Source organism: Hypanus sabinus, chromosome 5, assembly GCF_030144855.1.
Source record: "Hypanus sabinus isolate sHypSab1 chromosome 5, sHypSab1.hap1, whole genome shotgun sequence".
In the NCBI taxonomy this organism is placed as follows: domain Eukaryota; kingdom Metazoa; phylum Chordata; class Chondrichthyes; order Myliobatiformes; family Dasyatidae; genus Hypanus; species Hypanus sabinus.
In genome coordinates, this window is record NC_082710.1 from 53,918,373 (window position 1) to 53,937,583 (window position 19,211).

Consider the following 19,211-nt stretch of genomic DNA (forward strand, 5'->3'; position numbering starts at 1 on the left):
TCACTTTCCTTGGCAGGTGAAACTCATGGCTGTGAAAGTACCTCAAGTTCTGAGATGGTTGTAGGAGTTGACTCTGAGACTGCAGGAGGTGGTTCTAACAACTCTGGACATCATTCTTCTCCTTTTTCTTGGTGTTTCTCTCTCTTTATTGCACACTTTTTCTTTCTTGCGTTCTTTCTCTCACACCTTTCATATTCTCACTTACATTCTTTCTATCTCTCTCTTCTCTCCTTTTCAACTTGCCTTTCTTCTTTGTGGGATGTGCACCTTGTGCAGGAACATTTAGTTCACTGGAGTATTCTCTTATGAATCCTTCCATTGCTTCCTTTATGATCTGATCTCTTGGTTTCTTCATCCATATCATCTAACGAATCCTCTGTTTCCATATTTCCGTTGACACCTTGACCTTTCTTCCAGTTTAAAAGTAAGCTGCCTTTCACAAATAACTGCCAGATTAACGTATCAAAAATTTTTGCAGATTTGTTGCCGACAAAAACTGTTGGAGTTGGACCACTGCTTTTGTCACTTTCATGATTTCCCTGAGCCTTACTTGGTCTAATATGCTTTCCAACCAGAGGCACAGAGGTTGGCACCAACCCTTTTTGCCATCTGTTGGGCAATGGTTCATGGTGTGCAGCATGGAGATAGTCGTAGCATCATGCAGTACCTTTCTTAATTCACTTTCAGCTGTTTCTGTTGCAGGGGGTGTAACATGCAAACTGTGGATGGATCTCCAATCAAGTTACCATTGTTTCAGCCAATCATTCGTCACATTGCCAACCCTCCTGTTTTAACCACATACAGCCTCAATATGGCTTGTTGGTTGTTGTTCTTCACTCTTACAAATTTCATAAATGGAGTTCTCTTTTCTCCAGTGTAAGTTCTTACTTGGATATCTGCAGGCTTCAGTTTAGTATCTTTGAAATGCTGATCAAACTCATTTTGTGGAATGACGGAAACAGCTGAACCAGTGTCCAATTCCATTTTAATTAATTTGCCGTTTACTTCTGGTGTTAGCCATATTGCTTGTCTCAAATTCAAATTAAATCAAGTTCATGTTTAATTATCATTCAGCCATACATGAACACACACTGAATGAAACAACATTCCTCTAGGGCCAAGGTGCAAAACACACAGAGCACATTCAAACTAGTGAGCGCAAATACAGTCACAAAAAGAAATATTTAAAATCCCTAAGTGACTTGTCCCACAAATTAATGGTGCAGGAACCCAAACATACATGCAGTCCAGCATGTCATTCCACTGATCAGATACTAGGGGGGAGCATTGATGGGAGAGGTCAGCCTCCAACTGAGCATGGATGCCACGCTACACCGCTTCTGGTGTTTCCATTCCTGGATTGCAGCAGCAGGCAAGCCTGCAGCTTGAGGCCTAGTCCCTGATACAACTGAGGCCACACAGCTCCCCTGCCATCTGTCACCCCACCGCAGAAGGAAAACAGGCCTGTAGCATCTTACATTATCAAGGTCCAACAGGGTCTTGCGATCACACAAAAAAAATCGAAGACAATCACCCACAGATACATTGCACACTGCCTTCACGCACCAACTCTATTGCCTTCCTGTAGCAGGCAGCAACATGGTCTGCACCAAATTCATCTCCTTCACCAATGAAAGCTCACTGATGGGGTAGATCCGCAGTTCCCAAAGTTCTTGGAGTCCAGCATTGTCTTGCGATCATAAAAAGAATCATTTAAAACAGAAAAAAACACCTTGGGTTGGGTCGGCCTGTGAGAGGCCACTGTGTCTGAATATGCTGCCATCTTACTGGAGAAATGTTAATTTTCAAATTGTACATCTCAAGTCTAGCCAGCCCTGTGTCACTCTCACCATTATCAGAATTTTCATCAACAGCATGCAGAAAAGAGAGGCTCGCTCCCTTATTGGAGTCAAACTGGACAATTGGAGGCTGTGGTAGAACAAAGGACCCTATGGACAATCCTGGCCATTCTAGACAGTGTTTCTCACCCTCTGCATGCCACCTTGGCTAAACAGAGGAGCACTTTTAGTAATAGACTAAGACAACTGTGCTGCTCCAAAGAGCACTATATGAGGCCATTCTTACTTTTGGCCATCAGGCTCTTTCGGGGAAGTGATGACCCCCTCCTGTTAAACTGTTTGAGATAACTTAATTTTTATTCTTTCTTACATCTCTTCTAATATTTGTATATCTGTGCACTTGTAATGCTATTGTGACACTAATTTCCTTCGGGATCATTGTAGTATCTATTTATCTATCTATTAGAGCTCCTTTTGAAACTGCAACTTGACATTTTATCTTTATCTCTTCTTTGTATAGTCAATTTAGTTTTGTCTGCCCGACATGCTCTTTGTAAGCACCCTTCTTTGTTGCATTTTTTGCAAGTTTCACCTTTAAACCTGCATTGTTGTGATGTATGTGACCCCCTACCACAATGGTAATAAGATTTGTTCAGCCAGACTGATTTCTATTTAGATGTTGCAATTTTTTTCATGCTCAGTTTCATTCCTGACTGCAACACAATTGTACCTCTGTCTGCTGTTTCCACTGATACAGAAATTTCAACTGCTCTTTTAAATGTAAGCTGTGCTGTTTTTGAATACTTTCTTGATAGACTCCACAAACTAAACAATCTATCAGTGCATCATTTAGCCCACTATTGTACTGACAATTCTCAGACAACTTCTTCAATTCAGTCACGTACTGTGAAATGGATTCCACTTCCTTTTGATTCCACTTATGAAACTTAAAGCGTTCTGTAATCAGTAATGGTTTCACTGTTTATGAATCCATGATTCTTCCATTTTCTGTCTTTTTAAAAATTTTGATTGTTGTCTTTCCTTCCATGCTGTTTATAGGCAGGAGTGGTGAAAAGTTGAGGCCACAGCAACTATCACTGTGGCATATTACTTACAGCATTCTGTTAGTAAAGGAAGTCCTTTCTATGCCTGTTCTCTGCAGCTTATTAGCCACTGAGTCTTCCATCTTTGCCAAATTGTTACTTCCAACACCATGATTTTTTTAAATTTTTGACAATGACATTTGATGAAGCAGCTAATCAAATGCAGATACTTACTAGAAATCCAAATATAGTACATTCACTGGTTCCCATTTTAACAGAAACATATGTTACTTCTTCAAAAGAGATTGTCTGCAACAGCTGATGATTGGTTCTGAAGCTAATTATTGGACATTTTCGTTACAAGTTGATATACTTCACAAAGAAATCAGCAGGTGAGATTTGCCAAGCATAAAATTGTCTAATTCAGTGTTTTTGGCCAACACACTCCCCAAAGACAAGCCTTGTTTCTGTAATTTCTCAATATTTGCAACCTTCATAATTTTGGATGCATCGTGAGTGCAGATTGCAATTAATATCCATGACACAATTGCTTTGGTAATAACTCTACACAGAGATTTTCTCTAACAGATGTGAATTATTATTTCTCTGGCTCATTCTCTTGTAAGGATTTATTCAATGCTAGCGAATCAAATATTTTCCGGTTTCTGTAGAGATCATTCTGGGAATCTCCTAGTTCACACTTTATGTTGTCCTGAAAAACCCACAGAGAAGCTTGGCAGTATGACCAATGTAATAGGAATCCAAACTTTCTTAGTCCAATTTAATGCCAACATTGCTGTAAGAATATTCTTCAACATTACTGTAACAGAACAAGTTCACATTAACGGACTATATAAAACCATCACGGGGCTAAAATAGAAATAATACCCTGATATTATATCAGAAGGTTATAGCAAAAACTCAGGAGGACTTTGCAAAGCTGACACCATACTGCTGTCGCAGCTGGAAGGCCAGAGCTTGCTTCATGACGTTGTATCCACATTCTAAACTTTTTTTCTTGTGCTGTAACAACATGACCTACGTCAGAAAAGGTGTACAATAAGAAAGTTGAGCAGAAACAGCAGGTGAGACAGACAAGATGAACACAGGATAGTTCCTATATGAGGCAAAATGATTATCTGTTTTTGTAAGGCTGATTGACAGCAAATGTTAACTTGATAAAGCGATAACTTCTGACAGGAGACCAGAATAGCACCATGCTCTTCTTCAATAAACTGCTAAAGCGTCTTTAACGTACACCCACAAGACAAGGCATGGATTTAGTTTAAGGTTCTTCTGAAGGATGGTATCCCTGACAACACTGGAACTCCCTTGGTGCAGCACTGATTTAATAATTAGATTTTCACATTCAATTTTGGTGGAAGGGTCCTAAACCCAAACCTTCTGGTTCAGTTATACCCTTCTACCAGTTCAGCTACAGCTGAATCTTTAACTGTAGCTCACTCTCAGTGTGAATGGTCCATGAACCTATTATTCTTTGCACTACTTATTTTGTAATTTATGATCGTTTTATGTCTTTGCACTACACTGCTTCCATAAAAAATAAATTTCAATTTGTATAAGATGATCATAATAAACTTGATTCTGATTCTTTAATTCAGATTGCTGAGATTACTTCATTATCTGCCCTGACATAGCTCTTGTATCAGGCTTTGTATTTTGCTAGCAAGCCACAAGATGGAGCACAATCAAATTAATTATGGTTTTTGATTTCAAATATTTCTAACTTTAATTTAATGGAATGAGTTTGGTGTAGTAACCCTTTTGTTAACTGGGGAAAAGTTTGCAGCAAACAAGACAAGTAAGTTTCTTGAATACTCCTTCAATTCTTTTGAGATAAGGTAAACTACATGGAGTTTTATTTAAAACAAATTATTGTCATCTTGCTTTTCTCTCATGTGAAACAGATGACAGGTAGAGAGTCACAAAGTATTGTTAAAATATCTCCATCTAGTCAGCAGCACAAAAGCCTCAAGACTCAGAATAGAATGGGGTGGAGGGGGGAGGGGAAGAATGGAATTAGCATATCCATCAATCAATTATTTCAAATCACTCTACAACTGTTCTAAAGTCTATGCCAAGCTCAGAATATGTCTGTTTTAAAGATCACTGGTAGATATTCATTATGTTTTACATCAATGTAGATAAGCACCTGAAAATAATACCCAGATGTTTCACTACATGGAAAAGTATCATTAGCTGGAGCCACCTTCATCATCCTACATGGTCCAACACTCCAGACCAGTTCCCTGCTTGTCTTTATTACCAGGCTACACTGGAAAAGCTGGAAATAAGCCAAGGGATTCAATATAAATATTGAACTGCTCCCTTGGAGTGAAAACTCCATGAAATTGCTTTGTCGCCACTCTTTGCCCAATATTTACCTGATGGAAGTTTAAATCTTGTTTCTAACCTGGTTTCCAGCTACTTTATGCTGAAGTTCCTAATTCTGGGTGGATATATGACATTTAATTGTATAACATTGCTCATGTGTTGCTTCTGACCTCTTAGTTCAATATCTTGGTACCAATAATGCATAATAAAATGTTGAATTTTTTTTGTTTTATTAATGAATTAAATAACATATAGTAAGTCAATGAAATAATGCACAGGAATAGAAATACACTCAGTGGACACTTTATTAGGTACACCTGAACATCAGCTTGTTAATGCAAATATTTAATCAGCCAAGCGTGTGGGAGAAACAATGCATTAAAGCATGCAGACATGGTCAAAAGGTCCAACTATTGTTCAGAATGGGAAAGAAATATGATCTCAGTGTCTTTGATGGTGGAATGATCATTGTGTCAGACAGGGTGGTTTGAGTATTCCAGAAATTGCTGATCTCTATACAGCAGAGTGGTATAAAGAACTTAAAAATGAGTTAATTCCTTTTACTCCCTGCACTCAACTGGGCTCTAAAAAAGGTGCAAATGCCACCCATCTGGAAGGAGGTAATTATCTCAGCTATACCGAAAGAAGGCAAGGATAAAATGGAATGTTGGTCATTTAGACGAGTATATGTTCTTAATGTAGATTATAGATTATTAACCTCCATCATAGCCAAACAATTTGGCCATGGCCAAACCCACACTGATACATAATGATTAGACAGGTTTTATACAGCAATGCCAAACACGAGACAGTATACGAAACACACTTCACATTATGGACCATATACAAAAAAATAAAATTGAAGCAATAGTCATTAGCGTGGACACTGAAAGGGCATTTGATTCGGATAATTGGAATTTTCTTTACAGAGTTTTACATAGATTTGGTTTACATGACACAATTATTAAAACTATACAGGCACTATATGACAATCCTTCTGCTAGGATTAAAATCAATGGATATTTATCAAATAGTTTTACCCTAGAAAGGGGCACAAGACAGGGTTGTGCATGGTCACTGCTACTCCTTGCATTATATCTGGAATCATTAGCTTAGTACATCAGGCAAAATGAAGATATCAGGTGATGTACTATTAAAGGGACAGAGCATAAATTAGACAGTTACTCGGATGACATTTTGATATATCTAAGGCAACCAACATACTCTTTACCTAAATTGATGCAATCCTTTGAACAATATGGTGTCAATTATCAGGATACAAGGTCAACATAGATAAAACCCAATTACTCTCATATAACTATAGCCCACTAAGAGAAATTAAAAGTAGATATCCCTGGGCATGGCAAACAGAGTCTTTCCGATATTTGGGCATTTTTATGCCAAAAGATGTGACAAAATTATCAGAATGCTACATATAAAAAAATTGAAGATATAACAAGATGGAACCTAATTCCTTTTTTTAGTCTCAGTTCAAGGATTGAATCTATTAAAATGAATATACTGCCCAGACTATTATATCTCTTTCAGACCTTACCAATAGAGATGAACCAAAATCAATTCAATGAAAAGAACAAAATGTTATCAAGATATATATGGCAAGGTAAAAGGCCTAGAGTCCACCTCAAAATTTTGCAATTAGCCAAGGAAAAAGGGGGATGGGGCCTATCTTCTCTTAAAGATTATTATTTTGCAGCACAGTTGAGAGCTGTGATACGCTGGTGTAACCCACCATATGACGCTCAATGGAAAAATATTGAAGAGAGGATACTTTCCATCCCCATACAGGCAATGTTGGCTGATAACAACCTACAAAGTTACATAAATACTATTGATAATGCAAGGATGAAATGGACTCTTAAAATATAGAAAACTATTATAAAAGAAGAGGGAGATATTGCAATTCTTAAATACTGTGCATATGACTCGGATTTTATGCTGAATAAACTAGATGCTAGATTTAAGGACTGGACAGCTAACAGTTCTTTGCAATATAATGAAAGAAGGAACACTGTTCAGTTTTGAAATGCTTAAAGAGAAACACTTATTAGAAAAACAAGACTTTTATTGGTATTTGCAAATGCAACAGTATGTTAATAGGAGGGTTAAAAATATAACCAAGGCAAGTACATGTTTGATAGAGTTATTTAGAAAACATATAATTCAGATAATGGTAGTAGAATCATTTCAAGCATGTATAAGGGTTTGTCAAATCTTAAAACACATTCAACTTCATACATTGAAACAAAATGGGAGAAGGAAGGAGGGATAATTATATCTGAGGAAGAATGGACAATAATATGGAGGTATCAATGGAAGTGTACCAGTTCACAGAAATGGAGGGAGTTTGGATGGAAAAACTTGATGAGATATTTTATTAAACCCTCTCAGAAATCCCATTATGATAGTAACCTCTCTGTTTGCTGGAGAAATTGTGGAAATCAAAATGCAAACCATTATCATATTTTCTGGGATTGTCCCATTATCAAAGACTATTGGAGTGGGATACACAGTGTCTTACAGGACATTTTCAAATGTGAAATACCTTTAGAAAGCAAGACCATATATTTTGGGTACATACCTCAAGAATGGTTGAAAAGAGATAAATATTTAATGAATATGCTGTTGGTGGCTGATGAAAAGACTCTTAGTAGGAAATGGTTATCACAGGAGAGCCCAACCTCAAATGCATGGATGGAAGTTACAATGGACATTTACAAAATGGAGAAGATAACATCCGTTAATCATAAGTTGGAACAATTTGATACTGGGGAAAAAAGGTTTAACTACATAACACCTCATAGGTCTGATTTTATTCTCACAAATCAATGATTATGTTGTAAAAAAGATCACTGCCTACTTGTACATAGTTTTCTCCTTTTGCTTGTTCTTTCTTTCCTCTCTTTTCTGTAACTGTATACCTCAGATAAATATTACATGGATTTGTGGCAAATATGAATATATGTACAATAGCTGAAATACATCTTATGGAAATGTTTGTTTGATGATGAAATTCAATAAAAAATAAATTACAAAAAAAAAGAAACTGCTGATCTGGTATTTTTACGCACAAGTCTCCAGTGAGTAGCAATTTCAAAGGTGAAAATGCCTTGTTGATGAGAGACGTCAGAGGAGATTGGCCAGACTGGTTCAAGCTGACAGGAAGATGACAGTAACTCACATAGCCACTCGCTACAACAGTAATGTGCAGAAGAGCGTCTCTGAATGCACAGCACGCCAAACCTGGAAGCAGATGGGCTATAGCAGCAGCAGATCACGAACATGTACTCAGTAGCTATTTTGTTTGTTACAGGAGTTACCTGACAAAGTGGCCACTGAGTGTATGCAAGAGTACATAAAATTACATAATTATTGCATAATAAAAAGTATTTACACTAGCAGAGCACCAGTCGAGTTGCAAAGTTAATGAATTACATTTTAAAATGTGGCCTTATTTGTAGATCTAAAACATGGTAACAATTGTAGGTGCTTCAGATCCCTCCAGACTAAGACTAATAGGCACTGGAGAAGTTTTTTCCCTACTGCGGTCATTTTGCTGAACAGTTAACTGCCGGTTAACTGTCGGCTAACTGTTACTTGGATTGCACTACCTGTATGCATAATCTATATTTTCATTTATATTTATCATTATTATTGTTATGAGCAGAGAGACAACATCTGCCGGAAGTAAATTCCTTGTATGTGCACAGGTACTTGGCGATTAAAGTCTGATTCTGATTCTGATATTAAACTGCTGAAAATCGAACAGATGAACCTGAAGGACAATACTGTACAGAAAAGCAATGATATGATCATTCTTCTGGAAAATGGTGTCATGAAACAATTACTCAAAAAGCAGACTAGACATTAAAAAGATGGACCCATTAACAAATTAGCACACTTAGGACAGCATAAGAGTATCTATTAATATTTCACAGCTTATTTTTCTGGTGTACATCTTAAGCTCATAACCTTGTTAAAAATAGATAAATCTAACTGAACAGTATCAGACACCAGTGCAAAAGACCATATAAATCTTGCTCATTCAGAAATAATACACACTTGCTATAATTATCTTCCAACTGGTTTTCCTGTATTTTTGTGACATTATACAGTAAACAGCAAGGTGCAACAAGAGTGAATAAAATCAAATCCTAAGTATGTTGTTGACTCTGCTTGCTCTGACCTTATCTCTATCTACAGTGCATTAACTTACTGAAGAAAAGAAACTTTACAACTAAATGGCCTCTGCTGCTCACTCATTTTTTTCCAAAGTGTTCAGTATGATTCGTCAACCAAGGAATTGGATATTGATTACTCACTGTTAAATTTTTAATTCTAGATTTTACCTAATTTTCTATTATTATTCTCAATACTGATGTTAGCCTGACTGGTGAACAATATTCTAAACAGGATCTATTTTGCTTCTTAAGTATACAGTGCCTATAAAAAATTAACCCTGTCTTGAAAGTTTTTATGTTTTATTGTTTTACAACATTGAATCACAGTGAATTTAATTTGTTTTTTTTTTGACACTGATTAACAGAAAAAGACTCTTCCATGTTAAAGTGAAAACTGATTTCTACAAAGTGATCTAAATTAATTACAAATATAAAACACAAAGTGTTTTAATTGATTATAGTAAAAATACACCTGCTGAGTCTGTTTCCTGGCAAAAACTACACCATGAAGATAAGAGGACACCCCGAGCAACTCTGCAACAAGGTTATTGAAAAGCACAAGTCAGGAGATGGATACAAAAAATTTCCAAGTCGCTGAATATCGCTTGGAGTGGAGTTAAATCAATCATCAAGAAATGGAAAGAATATGACACAGCTGTAAATCTCCCTAGAGCAGGCTGTCCTCAAAAACTGAGTGACTGTGCAAGAAGGGGACTAGTGAGGGAGGCCACCAAAAGAACAATGACAACTCTGCAGGAATTACATATTTTAGTGGCTGAGATAGGAGAGACCGCATACAACAACTGTGGCCCGAGTACTTCACCAGTCGCAGCTATATGAGAGAGTGACACTGTTTAAAAAAACATTACATGAAATATCAGAGTTTGCCATGTGGGAGACTCTGAAGTCAGCTGTGAGAAGGTTCTGTGGTCTGATGAAAGCAAAATTGAGTGTTCTGGCCATCAGACTAAATGGTATGTTTGGTGTAAGACAAACACTGCATATCATCAAAAACACGCTATCCCTACTGTGAATCATGGCGGTGGCTGCATCATGCTATAGGGATGTTTCACTGCAGCAGCATCAGGAAGGTACGTGGAGGTAGAGGGTAAAATAAATGCAGCAAAATACAGGGACATCCCGGAGGAAAACTTGATGCAGTCTGCAGGAGAACTGCAACTTGGGAGAAGATTTGCTTTCTGGGAAGACAATGACTGTAAGCATTAAGCCAAAGCTTTGTTGGCTTAAAAACAACAAAGTTATTGTCCTGGAGTGGAGTTGCCAAGTCAAAGTGTACACCTCAATCCAATTGAGAATTTCAAGTCAAGTCAAGTCACTTTTATTGTCATTTCGACCATAACTGCTGGTACAGTGCATAGTAAAAATGAGACAACGTTTTTCAGGACCATGGTTTACATGACACAGTACAAAAAACTATACTGAACTACATAATAAAAAAAACAACACAGAGAAAGCTATACTAGACTACAGACCTACACTGGACTGCATAAAGTGCACAAAAACAGTGCAGGCATTACAATAAATAATAAACAGGACAGTAGGGCAAGGTGTCAGTCCAGGCTTTGGGTATTGAGGAGTCTGATAGCTTGGGGAAAGAAACTGTTACATAGTGTCGTCATGAGAGCCCGAATGCTTCGGAGCCTTTTCCCAGACGGCAGGAGGGAGAATAGATTGTATGAGGGGTGCATGGGGTCCTTCATAATGCTGTTTCCTTTGCGGATGCAACGTGTAGTGTAAATGTCCGTGATGGCGGGAAGAGAGACCCCGATGATCTTCTCAGCTGACCTCACTATCCACTGCAGGGTCTTGTGATCCGAGATGGTGCAATTTCCGAACCAGGCAGTGATGCAGCTGATCAGGATGCTCTCAATACAACTCCTATAGAATGTGATGAGGATGGGGGGGTGGGAGATGGACTTCCCTCAGCCTTCGCAAAAAGTAGAGACTCTGCTGGGCTTTCTTTGCTATGGAGCTGGTGTTGAGGGACCAGGTGAGATTCTCCGTCAGATGAACACCAATAAATTTGGTGCTGTTTACGATCTCTACCGAGGAGCCGTCGATGTTCAACGGGGAGTGGTCGCTCCATGCCCTCCTGAAGTCAACAACCATCTCTTTTGTTTTGCTCACATTAAGAGACAGGTTGTTGGCTCTGCACCGGTCCGTTAGCCGCTGCATCTCCTCTCTGTAAGCTGACTCGTCGTTCTTGTGATGAGACCCACTACAGTCGTGTCATTGGCGAACTTGATGATGTGGTTCGAGCTGTGTGTTGCAGCACAGTTGTGGGTCAGCAGAGTGAACAGCAGTGGACTGAGCACGCAACCCTGGGGAGACCCCGTGCTCAGTGTGATGGTGTTGGAGATGCTGCTCCCGATCCAGACTGACTGAGGTCTCCCAGTCAGGAAGTCTAGGATCCAGTGGCAGAGGGAGGTGTTCAGGCCCAGTAGGCTCAGCTTTCCAATCAGTTTCTGAGAGATGATTGTGTTGAATGCTGAACTGAAGTCTATGAACAGCATCTGAACGTATGTGTCTTTTTTGTCCAGGTGGGTGAGGGCCAGGTGGAGAGTGGTGGCAATGGTGTCATCTGTTGAGTGGTTGGGACGGTACACAAACTGCAGGGGGTCCAGTGAGGGGGGCAGTAGGGTCTTGATATGCCTCATGATGAGCCTCTCGAAACACTTCATGATGATGGATGTAAGTGCAACAGGACGGTAGTCATTTAGGCAGGACACTGAAGACTTCTTCAGCATGGGGACAATGGTGGCGGCCTTGAAGCACGTTGGAATGGTGGCGCTGCTCAGGGAGATGTTGAAGATGTCAGTGAGAACATCTGCCAGCTGGTCTGCACATCCTCTGAGCACTCTATCAGGGATGTTGTCTGGTCCAGCAGCCTTCCATGGGTTGACCCTGCGCAGGATTCTTCTCACATCAGCCACGGTCAGACACAGCACCTGGTCATTTGAAGGAGTGGTGGACTTCCTCGCCGCCATGTCATTTTCTGCTTCAAACTGGGCTTAGAAGTTACTCAGCGCATTTGGGAGGGAGGCATCATCTGTACAGTCAGGTGATGTTGTCCTGTAATTGGTGATGTCCTGGATGCCCTTCCTCATGCACCGCATGTCGCCGCTGTCCTGAGAGTGACTGTGAATTAGCTGGGCATGTGCACGCTTTGCCCCTCTGATGGCTCGGGACAGTTTGGCCCTTGCTGTTGTTAAAGCTGCCTTGTCGCCTGCTCTGAAGACGGAGTCGCGGGACCTCAGCAGTGCATGCACCTCTGCGGTCATCCATGGCTTCTGGTTAGTGCGTATAGTGATGGTCTCGGACAGAGTAACATCATCAATGCACTTGCTGATGTTGTTGGTCACTGATGCTGTGTACTCCTCTAAGTTGGTAGAGTCGTCATCGGTTGCAGCCTCCCTGAACATGTGCCAGTCAGTGTGCTCAAAGCAGTCTTGAAGAGCAGAGATGGCTCCGGCTGGCCAGGTTTTCACCTGCTTCTGAACCGGTCTGGAGCGGTCTGTATGCTGGGATTAGCATAACAGAGAAGTGGTCTGAGTATCCGAGGTGGGGGCGGGGCTCTGCCCGGTACGCGTCGGGGATGTTTGTGTAAACCAGGTCCAACACGTTCTCCCCCCTCGTTGCCAAGTCCACGTACTGATGGAATTTGTGGCTGGACTTGAAACAGCTGCTCACTCGTGATCCCCATGCAATCAGGCAATTTTGTAAAGAAGTATGGGGGAAAATTGAAATGTTCAGTGTGCAAAGCTGATAGAAATCTATCCATACAGACTCAAGGCTGTAATTGCTACCAAAGGTGCATCTACTAAATACTGACTTGAAGGGGGTGTAATCATGCACACTATTATTTTATGTTTAATAATTGTAATAAATTTAGATCAATTTGTAGAAATTTATTTCCTCACTTTGACACAAAAGAGTCTTTTCTGTTTATCAATGTCAAAATAGTGAAATTAAATTAACTATAATTCAATATTGTAAAACAATAAAACATGAAAACTTCCAAGGTTGGGTGAATACTTTTTATAGGTACTGCATGAACACTATTCACTAGGCCACTAATACCAGAACTGTCTCTACTAAAATAGTAAGCATGTTAAATACTTCATTATCTTCCATTTTAAAATATATTAAATGAATTGAATTGAATTGACTTTATTTCTTACATCCTTTGTATACATGAGGAGTAAAAGTCTTGACGTTACGTCTCCATCTAAATGAGTAATTTATAATAAATAGTATGTACAACAGGGTAGACAATATAACATAGAAATACAGTTGTGTCAGCATGATTTAATCAGTCTGATGGCCTGGTGGAAGAAGCTGTCCTGGAGCCTGTTGGTCCTGGCTTTTATGCTGTGGTACCATTTCCCAGATGATACCAGCTGGAACAGTTTGTGGTTGGGGTGACTTTGGCCCGTTTTACACACCTGTCTTTGTAAATGTCCTGAATAGTGGGAAGTTCACGTCCACAGATGTGCTGTGCTGTCCACACCACTCTCTGCAGAGTCCTGCAATCGAGTGAAGTACAGCTCCCATACCAGGCTATGATGCAGCCGGTCAGGATGCTTCCAATTGTGCCCCTGTATAAAGTTCTTAGGATGTGGGGATTAATTTAGGATTTAATTTCTTAGGATTTAATTTCACTATTTTGACATTGATAAACAGAAAAGACTCTTTTGTGTCAAAATGAGGAACATACCAAACTTCTTCAACCGTCTGAGGTGAAAGAGGCGCTGTTGTACCTTTTTCACCACATAGCTGGTGTGTACGTCAGATCGTCGGTGATGTTTATGCTGAGGAACTGAACGCTCTCAACCGCAGATCCACTGATGTCAGTAGGGTTTAGCCTGTCTCCATTCCCCCTGTCGTCAACAACCAGCTCCTTTGTTTTTGCAACATTGAAGGAGAGGTTGTTTTCTTGACACCAACATGATCCAGCTGGGTAAGTTAAGAATAAGCGGCTTTGTTTTTTTAAGGTATGTCTGCTTGTCCTTGTCTCTGTAATAGTAAAATAGTTTATTTTTATGATTTATAAAATCTTAGTTGACCTTTTCACTTCTTATTTCTTTATATTCCAAGGAATAAAAACCAATGTTATGCAAATTCTTCTGATACATTAACTTGAGAATGCAGTGGTTAATTTGGTGAACATTCATACAGGAGGGGTAATCAAATCACAAACAATAGAAAATTTGCAGATGCTGGTAGTCCAAGCAATGCACACAAAGTGCTAGAGGAACTCAGAAGGCCAGGCAGCAACTATGGAAAAAAAGTACAGCTGACATTTCAGGCCCAAACCCTTTGGCAGGACTGGAGGAAAAAAAGCTGAGCAGTAGACTTGCAAGGCGGAGGTAGGGGAGAGAGAAACTCCAGGTGATAGGTGAAACTCGGAGGGGCAAGGTTGAAGCTAGGAAGTTGATTGGCAAAAGAGACAGAAGTCCATGGAAGAAAGAGTAAAGGTCGAGGGGAGGAGCACCAGAGGGAGGTGATGGGCAGGCAAGGAGATAACATGAGAGAGGGACAAGGGGATGAGAAAAGGTGAACGGGGGTGGAGGCATTACTGGAAGTTTGAGAAATCAATGTTCATGCCACCAGGTTGGAGGCTACCCAGACAGGATATAAGGTGTTGTTCCTCCACCCTAATTGTGTCCTTATCCCAATAGTGGAGGAGGCCATGGATAGAGATATTGGAATGGGAAGTGAAATTAAAACGGGTGGCCACTGGGAGATCCCGCTTGTTCTGGCGGACAGAGCATAGACACTTGGCAAAGTGGTCTCACAATCTATGTTGGGTCTCCCTGATGTACAGGAGGCCAGAACAGGAGCACCAGACACAGAATATGACCCCAACAGTCTCACAGGTGAAGTGTCACCTCACCCAGAAGGTCTGTTTGGGGCCCTGAATTATAGTGAGAGAGGAGGTGCAGGGACAGGTATAGCACTTGTTCTGCTTGTAAGGATAAGTGCCAGGAGGGAGTTCAGTGGGGAGGGATGAATGGACAAGGGAATCGTGAAAGGAGAGATCCCTGCGGAAAGCAGAAAATGGAGAGGGAGGGAAGGATGTGTTTGGTGGTGGGATCCAGTTGGAGGTGGCGGAAGTTACGGAGAATTAGTTATGTGCTGGATGCAAAGGCTGGTGGGGTGGTAGGTGAGGACAAAAGGAACCCTATCCCTGGTAGTGTGGCAGGAGGATGGAGTAAGAGCAGACATGCATGAAATGGAAGAGATGCGGTTGAAGGCAGCATTGATACAGGAGGTGTACTGACTGGTTTACATCTCTCAAAGTCAGTTAGAAAGTTGACTTCAAGTAATTAAATAGGCTGCAACTTAAAAAAAAAGGTTCAATAAAGGTGACCTTAGGAAATCTGCCACTTTACCTACTCTTAGCTATTTCTAATATGTTTCCTACCAATTCATATACAGTTGTCATCTGAAAAACCAAGGAAGCCATTCATTTCAGGAGAATTAGAGAAAGATGTGGATGTTGTCAGTGCATACAACACCCAATAAATGAATGGCACTATTCTTGTGACTTTGCACAACATTTCTTCTAGTATAAATTTCCTTTCTAACTAGCATAATCATTTGGAAATGTAGCAAAAGCTTGTTTCCTCTTAACTCTCTAGCTAATAGTCCACGATATTAAGGCTAATAATAGCGAAGGCTATTTAGGACAAGGGGCCCAAACTGCCCAGACCACCAAAAGAAATTGCAGTATTTTAAGGGAAAGTTGCATCCACTGTAACTAGAATTTCTGAGATCCATTGCAATAATTTTAATTTAGAAGGTGGTCTGGTCATGAAACTGGTCATTAACGAGATTGAGTTCAACGTTAGTTAAGAAAGGTCTTAAAATTACTCAGCTCTTTGGTTGCAGGAGCTGTCACAGTTTTCTCTATGGGTCTGTTGCAAAACAGGAAGTTATTATAGACTACTGTTTATTCAATAGAAAATATTTGTAAATTTGTAACGATGGCAACCTCTCCAGCTGAAGCTTTCAAGGACTTTTTTTCTTTGGGAGCTGTCAAACCACTTGAATGTAGTTAAAGCAGCTGTACCTCATTTAGGTATTGCTGTCATATATTCCTATTTTTACTCTTCTAACCTTGTGCAAAACAAAACAAAAACAATTTTTTTGTTTACGTGACATTGAAAAAGATTGAAGTCGTCAATTTATTTTGTGTGAGGTTAAGAAAAAAACCCAATATTTACAGGTAAAGATGACTAAAGGGTATGGAGCCAGAAGATAAAAACTTGAAACCAAATTCTCTGAGACTCCAGTAAATAGTGCTTTGAAGTATCTTGTTTCATTTGCTTTTCTTTTATAAAATTGTCATTTGTATTAATGACTTTTGTGTGTTTATTTGTGATAATATAGTCTAATGTATGCTTTTAGATGTCGGCGGTAACTAAAGAATTTAGATAGTTTTGAATTATAATTTATAACTATGTTAATTCTGATGGAGCATTACATTCTGTTGGATTTCAATAGAGAGAAGAATACTTTAAGCCATATTATATGGCTACCATTCATCTTTAAATCTCAGATGCTGTATATTTTAGAGTTGAGACTAGATGCATGTGTCGAAATTCCATCTGCTAAAGAGTCTGCGATTCCCACATTGACCATATCGCCGATCGGCAAATCAGAAGTGATATGGAATCGTACTCAGACACGAGGGACTCTTTAAAAAGAAAGAATTCAAAGCATGTAACAATGTAGAAATGCAAAAATGAATGTACGGAAGTTTAAAGTTCACATTTATCAGAATGTTTCAGCTTCTTTTCACACACATTACAGCACTCTATTTTAAAAATAAGGCCTCATGTTTGCCAATTAAGTAAGATATGGCAGAGGTGCAGAGATCAAGCCCTCATAAACAAAAACTTTCCACTCTCAACACCCTCTTGCCCTCTTCTATTTATATGTCCTCTCCTATCATTATTCTGCTCTTCTATGTTCTTCCAATCCACTCCTAATATCCTTTCTTTTTATGGCTATTCTTCAAAGTTTGGAAGCTGGCAAGCTAGCACCTGATTTTTTAACTTGCTTGTAGTCGCAGGGCCGGTAAAAATTGTCCCTTGACTTCCTAAAGTTTGCCCTTCCATACAAGATAAAAAGAATAGTGGTCCCAGAGTAGGTCAGAGAGTAACATCCAGTGATTTACTTACAAATTCCTTGAAGTCAGATTTTGGATTTATTTAGACATACACATCAAAAAATACGGTGAAAAGCATCTTTTGCATTAACAGCCAACACACCCAAGTATGTGTTGGGACCGACTGCAGGTTTCATCACACATTCCAGTGTCAGCCTAGCATGCCCACAACGTTCAGAGCAACACAACCAGCAATAACAACAAAGCAAAACCAGACAACAACAGCATAACAAGCCCCTTCCTAATCCTTCCCACCCACCCATCCACTCACATACACAGACAGGCCTGCAACCTAGGAAAGGCTAGCTCCAGGCCTGCGGATTCTCAGACTCACGGGCATCAGGCCTCTATCTTCAAACTTCGCCGATCATAGGTTGTGATTAGAAGGACACCTTCCAGCAGATTCCATTTGCTGGATTCTGCAGACTGTGGTCTTCTCAGGCAAAGAGCTGGATGCAGTCTTCACAGGTGATATAATACCCCATTCCTGCATGTGGGGTAACTCTATCCACAGGGCATGTATCCTACAGCTAAGGTTTCTACTATGTAATGTCCAAACGTGAATTGTACACTACTGGATGCCTCTGCACTTGTCTGGGTGTATGTCTTGCATTAACACATCATGAATATTCAGATCCATACTAACACTTCCCTGGCAACTTTGTGAAAGCTCAGATGCAAGAAAAGTGCACTTCCAGCAGATAAAAAAATGCATATTAACATAGCTAACAAATCACCATAGTTAGCAATGCTTTTGTAGAAATTAGACAACAATAAGGTGTATGTTTTTCAGGATAATTACATTAGTGTCAGATCAAATCATGTCTTCCTCCCTTTGCTATTGGCTATGCATGACCTTCAGGCTGTGTTCTCTACACCTATGTTCTCTGTGTTTTTTTTAATAATGGTAGATTGAAAGCTTTGAGTATTGTGTACAGTTCTGGTCACCGAATTATAGGAAAGATGTCAACAAAATAGAGAGAGTACACAGGAGATTTACTAGAATGTGTTATGAATGTACCACATCTCTGAGGGGCCGAAGGGTGCGGGGTAGCCCCCTCCTTTGTGAAAATCGCAAGATCACTGTTGGGTTGGGTCAAGGGGCCCAGGAAATGAGAGAGAGACAGGTGCAGAATGTCTCGTTTCCCCGGCGATGTAAAGCTACGGGACATGGCCATTGTCTCCGGAAGGCGAAGTTGTGGATTGGAGACTATGCTACATGAACGTTTTCGGGCAAAGTGGGCTGGTTGAGGGAGAGATTGCATCACCCCCAACCTGATTGACGTCTGAGACCCTGCGAGTCAGGATAAAAGAGGGTCTGTAGGAACAGCCCCTCAGATGCACCAGAAGAAACGTTAAACGACCACGTAACAGCAGGAAGTCATCTGAAGGAGGCCACGTGCATTCAGTTCCGTTGCTGGAACTGGTGGCTGGAACCACGGAAAACGGCTTTTAGCTAACAACGGGGAAACCCACTCCCCTGACTCAACGGATTGGCATCATAAAAGACCTGGGCAAGTTTAAACCGCCTCGCTCTTAAACCCAAAAAGCTGCAGCTTGAACGAACTAACAGTGACTGTTATACTTCCATCGGACAATACATTATCCCCTAGACCAT